General features: G+C 38.0%; 1 long non-coding RNA gene across 1 annotated transcript in view; it reads right to left on the minus strand.

The window, feature by feature from the left end:
• LOC135711952 (uncharacterized) overlaps positions 1-20,894 on the minus strand; it is a 77,356-nt gene that overhangs the window by 23,268 nt on the left and 33,194 nt on the right. The window lies entirely within an intron of this gene.

Below are 20,894 nucleotides of genomic sequence, written 5' to 3' on the forward strand. Positions count from 1 at the left end.
TTCACCAGGTGGTGCTAGTGTATGTACTTTATTTTATCAACTTTTATAGAATAAATTCTCATGATATGTATTAGATAGAAGCTGGAAAGGAGAAGCAGACTCGAAAAATATGAACGTCAAAAGAAGCCAAAATCAAGCTGTCACGAACCATCTTTTGAACCAAACAGTTTGATGATGCTTTTCTTACAGTCGAGCAAGAATACACAAGACTGTATTGAAATCTTACGTTAAGTAATTTATGACAAACTGTCATTTCCAGCTATCTTATGCAATGGGACATCGTTTTTTTAAATTCATTCATTGAATATACACAAATCAATATTGAAAGGTGAAATTAAGTGCTCCGAGACTGAAAGTTCAAAAGTAAAGTCTGGAACGCGCAAAAATTGGTTAACTTCAAATTGGTGTATTTCTGTTAAAAATGCATAAAAAAAAACCTGAAATGCTGTATTTGGAAGTTGATGATGATTGCTATGATGAGTTTTCACCGTTTGCTCTCTAGTTTTCAAAATGACGTCCAAGCAAGAGGAGCAGCGTGTCAAAATTTTTCTCGCGCAGCAAGAGAATCCGACGTTCTCACAAGCCAAGTTGGCAAAATTGTTGGATGTGGCCAAATCGACCGTGAAAAACTTTTAAAAAGTGTTCGGGGAGCGTCTGTCGACCACCAGGAAGCCTGGAAGCGGCGGCATTCGTAATCCGGACGTGGCAGCGACGACGAAGAAGGTTTCGGTAAAATATAAGCGGAATCCTAACCTCTCCATCCGGGACGTCACTGGCAAGCTCAATGTCTCCCATACTACTGTGCAGTGGGCCAAGAAACGAGCGTTTAAGAAGGTGAAGGTGGCGAACCGAGATTACAAACAAAACACGTCGACAAAGCAGCGGTCCCGGAAGCTGTAAACGAATCTGCTCACAAAGTTCAACTGTGTCGTCATGGACGACGAAATTTATGTGAAGGCGGATTTCAAGCAGCTTCCGGGACAGGAGTTTTATTCCGCATCAGGAAAAGGGAAGGTGGCTGAAATTTTCGGAACCATCAAACTATCGAAGTTCCCGAAAAAATATCTCGTCTGGCAGGCCATAAAAAAGCGGCATTTTCATAACTACGGGAAACATCAATCAAGAGATCTACGTCCAGGAGTGCCTGGAAAAGCGGCTGCTACCATTCCTAAAGCAACATAATAGACCTGTGCTGTTCTGGCCGGACTTGGCAAGCTGCCACTATGTGAAAAAGGCAATCGACTGGTACGATGCGAAAAACGTGGATGTGGTACTAAAAGACCACAACCCTCCCAACAGCCCAGAACTCCGCCCTATCGAACAGCATTGACGTTCGGCGGCGAATAAGGTCGATGAGACCACTGTGCAAAATTTAATGGAAGGGGTTAAGGGGTTACGCCTACCTGCAAACTTTCAAAAAATCGATTTTTTTTTTATTGTCCTAATCGAAAGTATATAAAGTCAAGAATATTTCCTCAAAAGATCAATTTGATCCAATGAAAATTGTGAAAGTTATGCAACGTACAAAAATATTCACTTATAGTGGACTAAACCCAACTTGAAACTTTAAACGCGATTATCTCGGAATCATATTTTCAAAACCGGTGCCAAAAATTTCTCGAAATGTATACATTTGATTCGTCCGATTCGTTTTGATTTCTGTTCAGTACTATTTTGTGCAGTCCACGATCGTTCGGATTTCGTCTATCATTTAATTTCGATTTTTTACAGCCGATCAAAGACAAATTTTAAGGATCAAAAATCGGCACTTCAACTTTGAAAGGCCGCCATTTTGTCAAAAAAATTTAAAAAAACCGAACGATCAAGGACTAGTTTAACACATGCTTAACGATTTGGCATGTTTTTTTTTTATTTCAGATGATTACATCACAAACCGCAGTTGGCACCGCAAAAAACGTTTTCTAGAACATCGTCCACGGGGAGCAGCCGTACGGGGCACCAGGACCTCGTTTTTACAGCATCGACTGATAAATGTACCATTTAATGTGTGTTCAATAAACGGCAGAAAACCGATTTTCAATATGTTGCGTCGTTTTCGAGAGAAAAAAAAATCCAAACTTTCGCTTTTTTTCGGTCTTGCAGGTAGGCGTAACCCCTTAAGCGGAAGGCACGGCAGTTCGGATTTGGCTAACCAAAAGAATAAACGAACATTTTTTCCTTTGAATATATGAATTGAACTAACAAATGAAAAATAAGAAGATTTTTGTGATATGAATTTTGACTGAAAGAAACGATTTTTTTGTTGACCAATTTTTGCGCGTTGCATTCTTTATGTTTGATTGAGCTGAATTTGGCGTTTATCTCACTATTACGACTCAATTTTATGTCAAAGTTGACGCTCGTATATGTCAGTCTCAGAGCACCTAAATTTACATCAACTTTATTTATTTATTTATTTATTTATTTATTTATTTATTTATTTATTTATTTATTTATTTATTTATTTATTTATTTATTTATTTATTTATTTATTTCGTCAACCAACGTAGACTAGTACAACTAATACAGTTTTGTTTTCTTAAATGTTGTTTCGATTACAAAGGCCAATACTTCAATGTATGTTTTAGTTCAGAATTTTCTCACTAGGTGGATCTAGTATTCATGTGAAATTTGTGTACATACAATATATCATGATCCAGTCTATAAATAAAGCTAATGTTTTCTGCACTGTTGTTCAGGAGGACCAGACTGTTTTAATCGTGGACAGTTTAGTTCGGAATTCTCTCGTTGTTTGGCCCTAGTGTTGACAGATTGGTTTGGAATCCTCTTGTAAGGTGGCACTAGTGCTCTTATGAATTACGTGTAAATGCTGGGTCGACATCTCGAGATATTTGCTATATACAAAGATTTTGTTTTCTGCTATGATGTACAAGAGGCCAAGGTCTTTTCAATTGATGACAGTTTAGCTCGGAATTCTCTCGCTATATTGCCCTAGTGTTCTTATAAACTTCATGTACATGCAGAGTCGACATCTCGAGATCCTTGCTAGATACAAAGTTGCCGCTTTTTGCAATGTTGTTCATGAGGCTAAGACCTTTCGAATTGAGGAAAGTTTAGTTCGGAATCCTCTCACTAGGTGGAACTAGTGCTCTTATGAATTTCGTGGGAATGGAGGGTCGACGTCTCGAGATGTTTGCTTGATACAAAGTTTCTGAATTCTGCATTGTTGTTCAGGAGGCCAAGACCTTTTAAACTGATGACAGTTTAGTTCCGAATTCTCTCGCTAGGTGACTCTAGTGTTCGTATAAATTCCGTTTACACGCGGGTTGACATCTCGAGATCCCTGCTAGTTGCAAAGTTGAAGTTTTCTACAATGTTGACCAGAATATCAAGGACTTTTGGATTGTTGACAGTTTAGTTCAGAACCTATCGCTAGGTAGCACTAGTGTTCTTATATATTTTGAGTAAATGCCGACCAAGGTCAAGGCCTTTTTAATCGTTAACAGTTTAAGTCGGAATCCTCTCGCTAAGTGGTACTAGTGAGCTTATAAATGTCGTGTAAATATTGGGTCGAGATCTCGAGATCTTTTTAAATTCATAGTTGCAGTTTTCTGCAATGTTGTTCAGGAGTCTAAGGCCTATTATTATTATTAATATTAGTCCATCTGACTTGGTAGACTCAATTAAACACTTAAATCTAAATGTAGCCTCTCATTGAAAATTGGCCGACATCAAACGATGATGAAATCTGTAGGCATTGACGTTAAAGTCACAGGTTTATTTTGACCAGTAAAGGGCTGAATACAATGACAGCGGCATAGCGGTACAACGGCAAACGCGCAATGTACTAAAAATGCACTAACCGCTGTATCGCTGCCGCTTTGCCGCATTCATACCCACAATGCAAACCATGAAGACATGATAATTGTGATTGCAGTTTTGAGTTTGGACGACTGATTTGATGGGCGGACTAATTTCGGATTGAGACAAACACGAAGAACACCGTAATACAGCACATAATCAGACCACTTGTATTAATAGCTTCTTCATTCTATTAATCATAGAGTTGTGTAATATCTTTGAAAAGTACACGTTTATCGGAAACTGTATACTTTATCATGATTTTCGTATGGTTTAGATAAGTAGAGTTGTTCCTTGCACTTTCAATCAGTTGGAGATCTTCAAACTAGCTAATCGCCATGAAGTCATACGGTTATTTGAATATTCTCAGATTCAGCTGACATAGTGAAGAAATATGTGAGGGATTATCTGATTGAATAGTTGATCAGTAGAAGGTCTTCTGAATAATTGATCAATCTTGTAAAAATATCCAAGGGGCTTTGAAATTCTCCAAAGTTCAGTGATCGTCTCTAAACCGTGGGGAAATATCGAGAGCTCCTCTATAAAATCGATATGGTTATTTTGCTTAACGATGTGTTCCGAGTATCGTGCAAACCATTTGTGGAATAGTTCTATCATTTGGGTTATCATTTGTCTATGGTATTTTTTATTAGGGCTTCGCAGAAGAATTTTGAATATTTGAAAAACTGCGAGAGCTTAAGGAAAGTTCCATGAATTTTGGAGAAGTCCAGAGAACTTTAATTTATTGAGAAGTTTAAAGAACTTTGGGGAGTAACAATATCTTTAGAGAAGTCCCGAATATCGGGAAAGTTCTTAGATCTTCAAGAGAATATTCAGACAACTTCGTACATTTCAGGAAAATGTTGAAAACTTCAGTAGTTTTAGGAGAACATCAGAGTAGTTCTGACGAGAACTTAGTTCTGAGGAGAACTTTAGAGTAGTTTTGAGGAGAAGGTCAAAGTAATTCTGAAGAGAGTTTCAGAGGAGTTCTGAGGAGAAGTTCAGAGTAGTTCTGAGGAGAACTTCAGAGTAGTTCTGAGGAGACCTTCAGAGTAGCTCTGAAGAGAATTTCAGGGAATTTCTGAGAACTCCAAAAAAGTTCGATTGGCCTCAGGAAAATTTTGGAAAATTTATTAAATTCCCCGCGAGCAGCCGGAACATGTCTGGCCAGCGTGGTCTTCAATACTTACTATGGCCAGCAATGTTCTTATTTTTGAATTTTCATGTAGTTTGATGTGTCACATGAGGACGTAGGTCCAAGTTTCACTTCTCCGTGAGTATGCGGAACATGTCCGGATCTGGCCAATGAGGTCTTCAGTACTTAATATATGGTCATATTTTTGAATTCTCATGTAATTTGATGTGTCGCATGAGGGTGTTGGTTCAAGAAGAATCTAACCACTTCCCCGGGGGTACCCGGAACATGCCCGGATGCGGCCAATGTGGTGCTGAGTACTTAATATGGCCACCAATGATCTTATTTTTGAATTCTGATGAAGTTTGATATGTCGCATGAGGGTGAAGTTTCAAGAAGAAACTGACCACTTCCTCGGGGGTACCCAGAACATGTTCTGATGCGGCCAACATTTTTCTGACTACTAACTTACTACCTTGAATGATTATTTGGTTCACTTCTCGAAGTTTCTGGTTAATTCAAAATTTCATAAAATACATCTGAAAACATTGAGCACTTCTCAGGTTGCCACTCAACTGCACCGCGTTTATCCAAAATGTTGAAAAAAAGGAGTTTTAGTAAAATGCCGCTTTTGCCGCAACGTTTGACAACGGATTTCAATGTATTGGAAAATATGCGCTTGCCGCTATGCCGCTATTATTGTCTTCAGCCCTTAACTCAGGAACATCATATTCTGCGAGCATGACTTTAGCAACGAAGACGGCCTGCGATACTTTTCGTCGCTCAACAAGAGTATCCAAGCCCAGCAAACGACAGCAGCGGTCAGCATACGGTGGTAAATTCAGTGAGTCACTGCAAGGAAGATAGCGCAGTGCGTATCTGACGATTTTGCGTTGAACAGCATCGAATTGTGCACTCCATACTGCTTGGTAGTGATTCCAGACAACACACGCGAGTTCCAGTAGTGATCGTACCAATGAACAGTAAAGGGCTTTAAAACACAGAGGATCACCGAATTCCTTAAAGATCTTGAACATCAATCCATGCTGACGATTTGCTTTGTCAATCGTGGTTGAGAAGTGGCGAGTGTACGTGAGCTTTTCATCCAACATGACACCGAGGTCTTTAACGTGATCGACACGTTGAAATGTAGTCCCAGCAACGTTATAATCAAACAAAACGGCAGTCCTAGTTCGCCGGAAACTAATTACGCTGCACTTGAGGACGCACAGGACCTTAAAATTACGTTCACACCAATCACTAAAGATGTCCAGAAGGTTTTGTAGTTCTAAACAATCAGCATAGCCTCGAACGACTAGGTAAATCTTCAAGTCATCGGCGAAAAACAATTTACCTCCACATCGCAGAATAAACGTTATATCGTTCACAAAATGCGTGTTACACTTCACAATTTCACATGTAAAAATAATAAGGTTTCTGTAAATGCACGTTGCTGAAAACTACTACTTGATGTTTGTTGCGGAGAAGCAAGCAATGTCTGAAATTTTCAGTTGTATAAACCTCGTAGATCTTGATTTGTGTACTCTTGAAATTGCGATGTGTGATGGAAAAATGGATTTTACAAGGAAACACCTATCAGGCCCTAGTTACAATTCATGATCTTCAAATGTAATTGCTGAAACCATATATTATGGCAAAATTTACTTTTTAATATTTCAAGGTGCTTTATGGAAATTGTAACCGTATATTTTAAATAAAATGTCGTTAAAACAATTCTTAGCATATATTAAAACTAGTTGGTTCGTGGACGCCGTGGCGCCCGTTGTAGCTTGTTTTGTTAGCATTTGTTGTTGGCATTTGAGATTTTTTTTTAAATTTTCGACAGATTCTATCTTGCAAATATTTCTTTATTATCCGGATCTGACAAAAGACTTCGCAAAAAATCTGGATAAATTTGCTAATCTCCATTCACATCTGTTGCTTTAGGTAGCTAGAGCTTCCCTTTACGACATCATGTATTAAACTTTTTGTCCCCTGGCCGCTCTGCTATGAAATTTCAAGATCCGCAGAACTGACACAGGACACTGAGTGGACCACAGTAGTGCGTTGCAACTTCAGCTTCATCTGCAAAATTGGCCGCGCTAAGCACCTCTAACCTCTAAGTTGCGACGAACCTTGGCTAACCGATATGCGGCAGCATTTGCTGCACGACGTTCTTGTGTCTGCTGCGGCGTTTCATGTTTAATTCGCTGATGATAGGTCTCAGCATTAGCATCACGAATGCTGGCAAGAGTTTCTTCACTTTGACGCGATCTCCACTGCTGTACTCTGGTCCTATTCAAACGCCGCTTTTTTCACTGGTGTCCATGGTTTGGTATACTGGAGAACACAACAAAACACAACACCAAACAATGTTTTCGATAAAATAATTGTTCAGTAACACTGCCAAAGGACAAACGACAATAAACTGAATATCATGCGTTGTATCAAACACTTTATAGTCTTGAGTATATTTGTACCTATTATCCAAGCTCATACCTACTCAAAATGTAGCCATAAATTAGTAACAAAAAATTAATTTTTATACCTATTCCTACAGTTTGGGCAGGTGCATTTGTAGCTAAAATTAAAACGAAAAATATACACTTGGTTCAAAACTGACAGGGTAAAAAGAAACAAAAAAAGTGATTCATAATTGCAGTTACAAACGCATTTTTCAAAGATTTTCAAGTTCTATGCAAAAAGAAGTAATACTTGCAGTCCAGAAATATTGCAGAATCACGCTATGTGCAGCTTTTTTTTTTGAAAAACAACGGCCGTGGCACCCGTTGTAGTTGGTTTTGTGAAGGAGTTAAATTTCTTATTTTCAACGGATTATAACAATTATAATTAAATGTACTATTTTCCAAAGAAAAGACGCTAATTAATTTTTTGATATCGATTAATATCAAATTCTGATACACACACATAAACATGTCACTAAATAAGGGTTCCATAAACTTGCTGAAATGCTCCATAAACTACGATGCCTTCAGATTAATTGTCTTATTCGTGTTTTTATGAAATAGAGCAGCATAATGATGATCAAACCAATAGAATTTTATTTTGAAAGCTTTTGTTAGAAGCATCTAGAGGAAGCTTGCCCCTCGCTACGCTCCTCTAACTAAAAAAAAACATGGGCAGGACAAAAAATCTGAGGGCTACGCGATAATTGAGCGTTTCTCATTTATGGAGCAATTATTCGCGTTAAACGCTGCAAAAACCTACGTTGCCTTCAGATTAATTGTCCTATTCATGTTTTTATGAAATAGAGCAGCATAGTGATGATCAAACCTATAGAATTTTATTTTGAAAGCTTTTGTTAGAAGCATCTAGAGGAAGCTTGCCCGTCGTAGCGCTCCTCTAACTAAAAAAAAACATGGGCAGGACAATAAATCTGAGGGCTACGCGGTAATTGAGCGTTTCTCATTTATGGAGCAATTATTCACTTTAAACGCTGCAAAAACCTTTTTCCAAAGGCATTGCATCGATGTTTAGAGAAATCTAATTAATTAAAGATGGAAAAAAAACTCCTACTGAACCGTCGAACGGCAAACTTGCAATCATTACTCAACCATTTGGTGAGAAATTTCAAATGCTTTGGCAAGTTATAACTTGTACTTTTCATCAGCACCAGAACTTTTGAAATTTGTCGATAAATATATGTGTTATGATTTTTCAAAAGTTCGGTGTCTTTTCACAAAACCTGCTCACCTTTACATTTTTCATCCACGAAGCATTTTTTTTTCTGTCACGTATCATTTTCAGGCCTAAAATTCTATGGCCAGAAATCACGATTTAAAGATTTTAATTAAAAAAACACCGAAAGACACGGAAAAAAAAGCGTTTCTATGGCCAAAAATTGCGATTGGGTCTGCCAGAGTGTTGTGGTCCATACAAAATTTGTTTCGAAGAGATGGGGGAGGGTAAAAAATAACCAATTTAACCGTTACGTAATTTGCGAATGAAACCTATGGTACTTCGCATCAAAAACAAAAAACGTTCCTACGGCCAGGAAAAGGAATTTTTAAGATTTTTACTCCAAAGTAGGCTTTAAATGTTCCTACACTGATTTGATCTGTCGCATAATGGATTTTTAATTCAATTCATATTCTGACCACTTCCCCGTCGAACCTGGATCATGTCCGGGTATGGCCAATGTGATCTTGGACACTTAATAGGGCTACCATTGAGCTACGGCCAGAAAAAGCGGTTTAAATATTTTGACTCCAAAAATGCTTAAAATTTTCCTAAAAAAAATATAAAATAAAAAAAATAAAAAATGAAAAAAGAAAAAAAAATTGAAAATAAAAAAAATTAAACATAAAAAAATATTTAAAACAAAAAAAATTAAATAAAACATATTAAAAAAAAAAATTGAAAATAAAAAAAATTAAACATAAAAAGTATTTAAAAAAAAATATTAAAATAAGAGAAATTAAAATTAAAAAAAAATTAAAAATTTAAAAAAAATATTAAAAACAAAAAAATATTAAAAATATAAAAATATTAAAAATAAAAAAATATTAAAAATAAAAAAAATATTTCAAAAATAAAAACTATTTTATGGTCTGTTATCTGTGATCTTTGGCCTAACTTCTGCGTCTGTTTCAATTGTCTAGGTGCATTACGGAGGGACGCTGGGCTTTTATATATATTATGAGAAAAAAATCAATTATTATGGATGTGAAAATAATTCGGGCGTTAATGGGCTAAATGAAAAAAAAAAAACCCCAAGGCTACAAACAGCGTGTCGATGCATATGGCTGGTTTATTTTGAACAGGAAGAATCCAGATTGGACCTGTGGTTGGCCAGACGGAACGGAATAAACCGACACGACTCGTTCTCAGCAATTCGGTTACCAAATTTTAAGATTGAGCCACTATTTAAAAGGTATGACCATCAACAGACAGGGAATTGATTGGACCTGTGGTTAGCCAGTCGGAACGGGAATACCCGTGAGAGGTGGCTCTGGAGAATTTCAGGTTCACCGGGCAAATGGTAAATTGAAAGTAGACCCAGAGATCCACGATTTTTTTCTAAAATGCATACAATCATGAGTATAGAGAAAATATGCCGTCACCATATCAATTTTGCTACCGGGTACCCGGAAAACGATCTTCTGTATATCCAGAATCACCAGCAAAATCGTCAATTCATGAAAGTATACCAACAGATCTACGATTTTTTTTCTAAATTGCTTACATCGTCTTTCCGGTGTTTCCGGATATCCAGAGGACCGTCTTATGGCCACCCGGTAGCAGAATTGATATGATGATTGCATATCTCCTCTACGCATTTAACGATTGATTTGAATATTATCGTTTGCGTGAACTGCTCACCGCGGCATCGGATCACTTTGCCGTTTCTATATATTCTGTTTACCTTGCATGCAACATTGTTAGCGACAAGCAATCTTATTTCCCCCACTGTTTTCATGAAAAACTTATTCAAAGAATTACGTCTGTTTGTCTGTGATCATTCTATTCAAAATTATCTTACTTTTTGATAAAAGCAAACCTATTGGACAGTAGCTAGAAGCTTTAGCTGGATTTTTATTCGTCCTCAAAATAGGAACAACTTTTGCATACCAAATGGAAACATCTGTTAAATAATTTTACCAAGAAGGACAAGGAACTCTCTGGGAGTTTTTTTTATGAGGATATAGACAATTTCATCATCACCTAGGGCTTTCATATTTTGATACGTCCGAATCAGTTCCCCAGGAATCATCTAGAATATTTCCCGACAGAAAATATTCAGATACTCCTGAGCAACCTGATTCTCAATAGAGCTTGTAAGACCAAAACTGAAACTAGATATAGTGCCAATAGGCACTCTCAAACTGATTAGCAAGTTTCTGAGTGTTTTCCGCATTTGTGAATAAAATTTTAACAATTCTTTAAGAGTGGGAATAGACTTTTGAGGTTTCTTCAAAATGTTTGTGGGTTTCCAAAAGGGTTTGCAACTCGGGTTGGAAATGTTGGTCTTCAGGGCGGAGAATCACTTTTTAAATTTGTTTTGCAAACCCTTTAACATAAGTTTCATGGCAGGATCGCGTGTTTTTTAATGTACCTGCCTACGGACATTTTTCAAACGGATCAAAAGCTGATGATCGTTGTATATTTATTATAATTGAATCGAAATTAACCTCGCGTTTTGGTACTGAGGCAGCTCTTGCTTCGACTATAGAAGTAGTCAGAGATTCAAGAGAATTACTAACATAATCTTTGGTAGTAACGTGTTAAAAATAGGTTAGTACTTTTATTGTTAATATTTTAATATTTACTCAAGATAGAAAATTCAAGTTTCCGGCAAAGTTGTTTAGTGGAGTAGAACCTCAGTAATAGTAAACATGTTATTTCAGAGTTTATTCACTTGGTAGCACTAGCAATCAGATTTTTTTTAGCAGGTCCTGATCCTTGTGATCATTTAGAAAGGTTTTGCATTTGCTGGCATTCTTGTTCAGTTGAGTGAGAAATACTTAGCGAACACCCTTTGAGTACAGGATTTCCACGCATGGAAGCGCTAATGACCATTAAAATACTGTTTGATATCCTTGTTTTTTAAACTATCCTGGCTTCAAATGATAAATAGTTTAGTTCACAATAAGCTTACTTAGTAGCGCTGGTGCGAAAAATCATTGCTAATATTATATCTTAAAATCACGGCCATACGTAAAATTCCAAGTAAGGCAATTGATTTACAACTCTTTGATGATTTTGACAGCTCTAGTTCCAAATTGACTCACCAGGTAGCAAAAGTATGCAAAAAAATATTGTTCTGGCTCATATGATTCATATGAAAAGTACCTATCTGTGGCAAAGTTATTCAGTTGACTGAAACCTATCAGCTGTCGGATAGTAAGTTCAAAAATGACTAACTAGGTGGTGCTAGTGAGCAAAAGAAATGTTTTATATTTAAAAAAGCGCAAATCTTTCTGACAATATCGAAAAATCTCGTTTCGTTGCAGTTGTATTTCAATCGTTAATAGTAAGAATAAGCCCTAGCTTATAAAATGTCTTAAGGTGTGTTAAAATCGACGAAAGATTGAGATTAAAAAGTTTGACGACATTCAAAATTCATTTGGCAAAATTAAATTCGAGATCCACATTAACTAAAATTAGATAACTTTATAGTTGTTAATAATTAGCGTAAAATGGGGTCAAATTGGAATAGGGTGAACTCGATCAATATTATTTCTCATAGTTTTTCTTCAAGTGTTATCATTTTATTGTTCATGTTCATGTGCGTTAGATTACATCAGACCAGTTCCAAGACAAACGAGATAAGAAATATAAATTTATACTATTTGCATAGCTATGTGATGTGGGCAATCTTTCCCATTTTTACAAAAAGTCGGCCATTTTGGATCTTGTACTTTTTTTCAAAATGGCGTCTTTGTCATTTTTCAATAAATTTTTGCACTGTAACGTCACTTCTGATCGGAATGACGTCCAAGACAGAGTTGTTTAGAAAAGCAAAGAAAATCAAAAATAATTAAACACGGTAATTTTTTACTGTAATTTTGAGTAGAAATTTAAAAAGGTGTTAAAAACTGACTGGTGTTAAAAAGCATATCTTCAATACTTATAAGTTATGTTTTGTATAAAGCTCATGAAAAATGCAAACTTAGGGAGTGTTTAAAACCATTAATTTAACCATAAATTTTAGCACAGATAACGACTTAGAATGTCTCAAATATTGTTTCCTGTATAGAAGCTACATCATAATATTTTTTTTTTTAATTTTACCTCAGAACTACTAAGAATAATACCATGTACATTTTTCCTATAAAGACTTTATTTTTCTCTACAACTTTGTCTCACGCGTCATTTTGATCAGAATTGACGTTTTCGTGCAACAATTGCAGACGCATCCAAAATGGTCGAATTTTTGTAAACATGTGAATGATTGCCCATAATGTACAACTATGCAAATTTTTATGCAAATCGGAGAAGGCCGAGTTTATTCAATTCTTATTTGGCGTGAAACTGCTCATCTAATTTCTATAACATTCAACTCGATCAACTCAACGATCAACAACAATGTGGTATTAAAATTAAAATTTAGGTAATCTATATTTACATGGAATCTCAGCGGCTCTGAAATTATTTTCGATTGTGAACTACTTTGACATTCTATAACTCGATATTTTCTATAACCATTATTTTTTTTTTCTTGTTATCGTACTCACCATGTCAAAAGTTCTGAGCGAACTTTCAAGGTAATTAAAACATAGACAAACAGACGTAACACATTGCATATTTTTCACAGTCATTATTTTCACAAGTCGGTGCCTCTTGTGGTCAATGTTTCGATATGTCAAAGACAGGGCTCTAAATTATGTGATTTTGATGTTAAAATAAAAAGAACTTTGAAAACATGATAAGTGGAGCTCATTTTGAGTTCCCATGACTCTTCGGCCACATCACAATATGATCCAGGTGATCTCGGGATATTTGTCCGTAGCTTTAACTCAAACCAGAATACATGGGCACCAAGCTAAGGGTGGATGGCATTTTTGGCCCCTCATTCAATTGTTTTTGTAGTATTATTTTGTATTGGTGTAAAGTATCATTTTCATTTTCATGTGACTTTTAGCTTCGATAGACGTTCAAGAAGAAGCAGGTACTCATCAGCCACTGTTTCCTGTTTCTTTGAAGAATGTGTGTAAGTCAATATAATATAATATAATTATAAATAATACACACATTTTTGCCTCGATTTTGCTTGTTTTTTCCTATTAGTATTCGGTATTTCCTAAATATCATGTGAATAAATGTGTCACATGCTTGTGTTGTAGAATTACGAGCCATTTTGTAATACGCTAGCATCCTGAACATATTCCGGGAATTTTTCAGAAACGCAGGACCAAAACAAATAATTATGTAAATTGATTCATTTAGAAGCACACTTAGAAATAACTTATTTTACATGTGACGGACTCCATCTTTGACGTAAAGGATGAAACGTAAACAAACATGTCATGTAAAATAAGGTCCTCCCAGACTGAAAAGTTTATTACTCGACGAAAAGTACGATTGATTGAGGTAAATTTCGGGTCTGTTATGACTCAAATTTATGTCCAAATTGACGCTCGTATATATCAGTTTCAGAGCATTTAAATTTACATGAATTTTTCTAAGTGTGTACCTTTAATTTTACTGTGAAATGGTGCGAACTGATGTAAAAATAACAACGATTTGTTAATCTGGAACTTGAGCTTTCAATTAATTCTATACCATTTTTATGGGGCAAAAGGAGAAAATCTTAAAAATACCTAATTTTAAATTTTTGTGCATGCAATATTTTCAAACTTCCGCATCTTATTTCTAATCATATTGCCCAACAGCTGAATAAAAAATCCGAGCTTCACGCAAGCTCGATAATATTCACGTTTCAATTCCCTGTGTGACGCTTCATTCTTAATGTTTCGATTTAGATTATTACCTATTATTACCAAGTTCAGACCATAGCTACGAAACGGTAGCAAAAACCGATCGAAAATGATCTGTCCACCCGAGTTTTGGTGTGTTTGAGATCGATTCAAAAAATCAACTAATCAAACCAAAAAAAATCGATCATCCGAGTTTCGATTAAAAATGGCCCATTCCTAATCAGTTGTACGATAGGCTAACCAAAGAGATCATTGGACGGAGACCGATCGTCATCGAAGGAGATTTCAGTGCTTGGATAATGGATGCTCCCACATAAAAGCCATACTAATGATAGAGGATATACTAACTATTATTATTATTTAGCTTTATTTAGGAGGCTTTCAGCCTTAGGCTGGTTCGCCTCCACTATACTACTAACTACTGGAAGCTCTGGCAAAACTGGAAGTTAGTCTGACCAACGATGGCACCATCAGTTGTTTCCGAAAAGAAAACCTGTGGCAATGTGGAGGACGAGTACAAGCGTGCAGAAGTGGATGACGAAGGCTTTCGTCAGGGATCTCTTTGTCGAAGCTCTCCATGTTGACAGCGGCTCTTCAAACCTGAACGCGGACGAGTTGACAGAACCGTTAGCGAGGGCATGTGCCGAGGAAACTGGAGCAAAGGAACAAACGGTACCCAGTATACTGGCTGAACGAGGCACTCGGCGCGCTCAACGCAAGTTGCCTAAGAGCCAGAAGACGCGCTCAAAGAGTCTGAACATAAGAAAACAGAGAGGAGCGTAAGGAAGTGCTTTGAGCGGCCAGAGCCGCACTAACGGAAGATAAGTAAATCTTAGCAAGTGCAACTGCTTTAAGGAGCTATGGCGACGCATACTGTATTGTGAAGGCGAAAATCAGAGGTCCAATGACGCCCTTCGAAATGTACCGATTATCATCATTGAAGAGTCCCACGACCCAATGGCCTGGCTACCTACACCGTACGACGAGGCGGAGATAGTTAACGCTGTATGAATACAAGTCGGTGTGCCATCGAAAGAATTGACGGTGTAGAAAGCTTAGATAGAATCCTCAACGTGGCTTTGGAAACGGCGATCCTGGCGTTCCCGGACAGGATGGTGCTGCAGGCTTATACCAAATCTCTCGACCTGAATGAACAGGAGGCATGGAAGGTAAACCTATACCTGACGCAATGTATAACCGGTCATGGTTACTCCAGACAGTACCTATATTGGTTCGGACACACAATGTCGCCCTGGTATGAAATTGTGGAGGAAACACCGGAGAACGTAGTCTTCGACTTTCCTAAATTTCAAGCAGTGTGAAGGGAGATGCCTGCCTTAAACGCAAGGAGAGAATGTTCGACGAAATATGTCGAGATGTGCTGCTACGTAAGTGGAGAGACGATCAGCGAAAGAAAGGTGAATGAGCTCCATGGCCCATCTTACCCCACCTCATCCTACTAGTGCTAATTATGACACATAACTGTTTGAACGGTTTTAACCGGGGTGGATCCTCCTCACCATTCCTCCTCAACGGGAGAGTTTGGTAAAGGGGATGATAAACCCGATTCGTATTCTCAAAATTGTCCTTTGCTCGCTTTCTACTCTATACAATTTTCACACTGCCGTACTCTAACGGAACTATCAACTCAATACTTTCATCTCCTCATCTATCGTATAAAATGTTTACTTTAAGTCTGATATTTGACGTTAAGCATTTCCAACTATGTTTTAACCGGTTACAGGATTAAATTATTCTTCAGCGGATTCCTGTACACTAGGGTGTTTCATTTTGATAAAAGAGATTAATTTCTGATAGGCCACCCTCCAGTTCGATTCATAACTCCAAAATATGAAGCTGTGCAAAAATTGGTAAAGATTGATGAAGGTTTAGAGGTCGTGCCAATGATTTGAAATTTCTATGGGTATTACTATGGAAAAATTAAAAAAAAAACCAAATATATCGCTCTCACTTTGCTTCTACTTGTCACCAATCTTTAACATTTTTTTTTTTTTCATTTACTCCATATTTTGGGTTTTGCATCGAACTGGAGGGTGACCTATCGAAAATTTATCACTTTAAAAAAAATAAAAAAAATAAAAAAAAATAAGCACCCTACTGTACATTTTTTGATTTATCGAACGACCCGATTAAGATGAAAACAATCTAGTCACTCTGATGTCGAGAGCAGTTGTAGAGCCCTGTATAGTCAGTCAGGCATCAAATTAGCAAGTAAATTAATCAGATTCAAGCAATATCAACTCATCGCACACGCGACGCTGGTTGTTTACAAACATCGTTTCAGTCACTACTATAGATTTCTTATAGACTGTAGCTAATGCTTTAGCTAACATGTACAGAAGTTCAACGAAAACAGCGTGTTTTGCAACTGTGTTAGTCGTAGTACATCACAGACACGAAGTTAATTTTATTTACTGCCATAGTAAACTAAATGACGTGGACGAACGTTTGTATTTTAAACTAGATTACTCTACTTGCAATATTTATCGTTGAAATTTGACGAAGGAATTCTACAATACATTTGTTCACTCTTTGGCTTGAACCAGTCTAACATGAATTAATGGTTTGTGAAACGACTGATAGTAGGGAAATTCAAAATGACGATTAGTGTAAAAGTCATGTTTTCCCAAGCTTATTCTCAACGCTCACAGAAACTGATATCCGGTTATAGTGACTTGCGTGATTGTCACCCTCAGATGCACATACACATATCACAAGTCTAGCCACTTCACAGCGCCACCAGCAAATCGTGTTTTCGTAATCGATCATATAAACTCGGCCGAAGCGAATGCGGCATTTGATTCGATCAAATGTACCTATGTATGTACACACCGGCCATCATCGTCAGCATCACACGCTAAAAAAATAAACCTTTAATTATCGTTTCGTTGCGACAATCCAAGCGATTCATTGTCATTGTCGCATGGTGGACGACCTTTCGACGCAGGTCAACCCCTGTACATACCTAAGGGGCTGCCATAAACCTACCGCCAAGCCAGTTGCGTGGACAAGAACGATGTTTGCATACTTACGAAAATCTATTTCCCTTGCTCAAGACTTTTACGGTCGTACAAAATTGCGATTCACCTTGGACGCGATCAACCGAAAAGTCGAAAAGTTTGCTTTTCAAATTCCAACCTACACTGCTGCCAGTGTTGTTTGTTCCTCTCGTCTGTTCTTAGAGCTGCCGAATAATTAGTCATTCTCATTGAACATGATTAAATTTGCCAAGGGGCTTCAAATTACCGGCTGAACAGCAGTGGTCGTCGCTAAGTGACAGTGGAGTACACGTTTCTCGTAAATCAGTGGCCACCTTTCCACTTTGGGACCTGTTTTGTCAAAATGAGTGCATTAACCTCATACTAAACTCAAAATCCTCTTCCAAAATAATGTTTCAAAACTTGTTCCTACATGGTAAACGGTTAGACAGAAACAGGTTTCCAACTCAAACATTTTCAAGGATTTAATCGATCACAAAGAGAGCATCAGGCAGCTGGAAAAGGGGGCATATGAGGCGCATACGTTTCTGTGCACAGTGCTTTTAATAATTTATCATGTCATTTTCTGTTCCCAACATCTTCAATGACTTACTAATATAGCATCAAATTAAACAAGTAGAAAATAGATACAGTACTGGACAAAATAAATCATACACCTACATTATTTTTTATGGAGCTAAAAATCTCAGTTGATTTCAAATTTACAATAATAGTTTCTTCGAAGAAATTGATGTATTTTTTCTGCATAAGAATGTGAAGGCATAGAATATTTGGGATTTTGCATGACATTCAAAATCAATTTTCAAACTCTCAGTATTTGGTATGACCACAATTGCTTTCAGCACAGCTACCGATCGACATGGCATACATTCAACGAGCTTTTGGAGATATTCTGAATCGGTATTCTCCCACGCTGTTAAGAGGGCTTCAAAATAGGCGTTTTTGTTGGAGACCAATGCTTTGTCCACTTTATTGTCCAAGTATGACCACAAATTCTCAATCGTGAGGTAGTAGTAGAGTGAGTTAGTGTGGAATAGAAATGAGTAGAATCTAGTGAGCGTGAGGCGTGGTAGACCGTATGTAAACGGAATTTGATTGGTTCGGAAATCTTGATACAGTTAGAGGTATAAATATGAGGTACATAAGCTCGTTGACGGCATTCCGAGGAATCCGAGATTCCGGCTGACGAAATGTTGGCCTATATCAAATCATCTAAAAACATGAAGGCCCCAGGTTTCGGCAGCATCCTGAATCTGGAACTCAAACACTTGAGTTCCAGATTCTACAACCATCTGGCACTGATTTTTAATCTTTGCCTCCGACTTGGCTACTTCCCCTCGTGCCGGAAGTCAGCTAAAGTCATACCCATCCGGAAACCTGGGAAGGAGCCGTCCTCTCCTTCAAGTTATCGACCAATCAGCCTTCTCTCAGGGTTATCAAAACTGTTCGAAAGAGCAGTCTACCACCGGCTCTTAACATCTGCCGAAGAAAACAACTTGTTACTCGAGGAACAGTTTGGTTTTCGGAAAGGTCGTTTGACCGTCCACCAGCTGACTCAAGCAACAAACATTCTCAGACGGAACAAGTCTGTTTCGAAAACATCTGCCATGGCGTTGTTGGACGTTGAAAAAGCGTTCGATAATGTGTGGCATGATGGCTTGGTGTTCAAATTGCAGCACTACGGTCTTCCAATCTTCCTAGTGAAGATAATTAACAACTACCTATCGAACAGGACGGTCCGAGTCTCTCTGAATGGCATCACATCGGATGCTTTCAACATCGGTGCTGGGGTTCCACAAGGAAGCATCCTTGGCCCCATTCTATTCAACCTATTCACCTCCGATATACCGGCTCTCCCTGATGGTGGATTGTTGTCTCTGTTCGCAGATGACACATCCATCGTCTAAAAGGGTAGGGACATCGGAGCTCTGACTGCCAAACTTCAGAGAGGCCTAGACGTCCTGTCTGAGTATTTCAACAGCTGGAAGATCCGTATTAACGCGGTAAAGACCCAGGTCATCATATTTCCACACTCTTAATCTCCCGGATCTGCCTGAACGGCACAGTGGTGGAATGGTCAAAAGAGGTAGTCTACCTCGGCTTAACACTAGACAGCAAGCTGATTTTCAGGGAGCACGTTGTTAAAACCAAAACCAAGTGTAACATCTTGGTAAGATCACTGTGTCCACTTATCAACAGAAGGTCTACTCTATCCCTGAAAAATAAGCTTGCTGTCTACAAACAAATCATCCTTCCCGTAATAGAATACGGAATGCCAATCTGGGAGAGTTGCGCCAAATGCCATCAGCTCAAACTACAAAGGATCCAGAATAAGATCCTTAGAATGGTCCTAAACAGTCCCACGCGAACTAGAAATTCTGAGATCCACCTCCTGGCTGGAATTCAGACATTAGAAGAACGGAGAGTATTCATCCTGGAAAGGTTCAGAGACACCTGTCTGAGATCAAATCATCAGATCACGTGATCTAGCACGTTAGGTTAAGTTATACTCGTAGTTAGGGAGGTTATCACTTTTTCAATTCGAACAAAACACATCCCCAAAGAGGTATTCTGTAAATTAGTTGAAAAACGCAATTATTAAATTATAATATCAAACTAAACAAAGATGAAGAGACAGGTAGGCGTATCCATTAAAATGTTAAATCAATGTACTATCATAATCAACAGAAATAAACATAATTTTACTATTATACTCGTTGGCGGCATTATTATGATGGAGTGTGGAGAGAGTGGACGACTTGCAAAGGACCACCAGCAAAAGGGATAGCGGCGCTAGCGGACTAGCGGAGGGAGCAGCAGATTCGTGGAACCGCGACCGAGACTGGAAACCTCGGTCCAGTCACCACAATGGCGCAATTCGGTAAAGGAGAACCATCCTTTTTCTTGCGATGATGCTACTAGTGCTCCCTGAGAGGGCAGTTGGAATTCCCCCGAGAAGGTAGATTAAATTCCCCCGAGAGGGTAGATTAAATTCCCCCGAGAGGGTAGATGAAATACCCCCGAGAGGGTAGATGAAATACCCCCGAGAAGGTAGAATAAATTCCCCCGAGATGGTAGAAGAAATTCCTCCGAGAAGGTAGAAAAAATTCCTCTGAGAGGGTAGATGAAATTCCCTCGAGAAGGTAGATGAAATTCCCCCGAGAGGGTAGATGAAATACCCCCGAGAAGGTAGAATAAATTCCACCGATAAGATAAAAAAAATTCCTCCGAGAAGGCAGAAGAAATTTCTCCGAGAGGGTAGAAGTAATTCCTCCGAGAAGGTAGAAGAAATTCCTCTGAGAGGGTAGAAGAAATTCCTCCGAGAGGGTAGAAGAAATTCACCCCTTAAGGTAGATGAAATTCCCCCGAGAGGGTACATGAAATACCCCCGAGAAGGTATAATAAATTCCACCGATAAGATAGAAGAAATTCCTCCGAGAAGGTAGAAGAAATTCCTTCGAGAAGGTAGAAGAGGTTCCTCCTAGAGGGTACAAGAAATTCCTTCGATAGGGTAAA

This window comes from Ochlerotatus camptorhynchus, unplaced genomic scaffold (genome assembly GCF_037179485.1).
Source record: "Ochlerotatus camptorhynchus isolate MF236.1 unplaced genomic scaffold, CSIRO-AGI_Acam_v1.1 ptg000038l, whole genome shotgun sequence".
NCBI classification, from domain to species: domain Eukaryota; kingdom Metazoa; phylum Arthropoda; class Insecta; order Diptera; family Culicidae; genus Ochlerotatus; species Ochlerotatus camptorhynchus.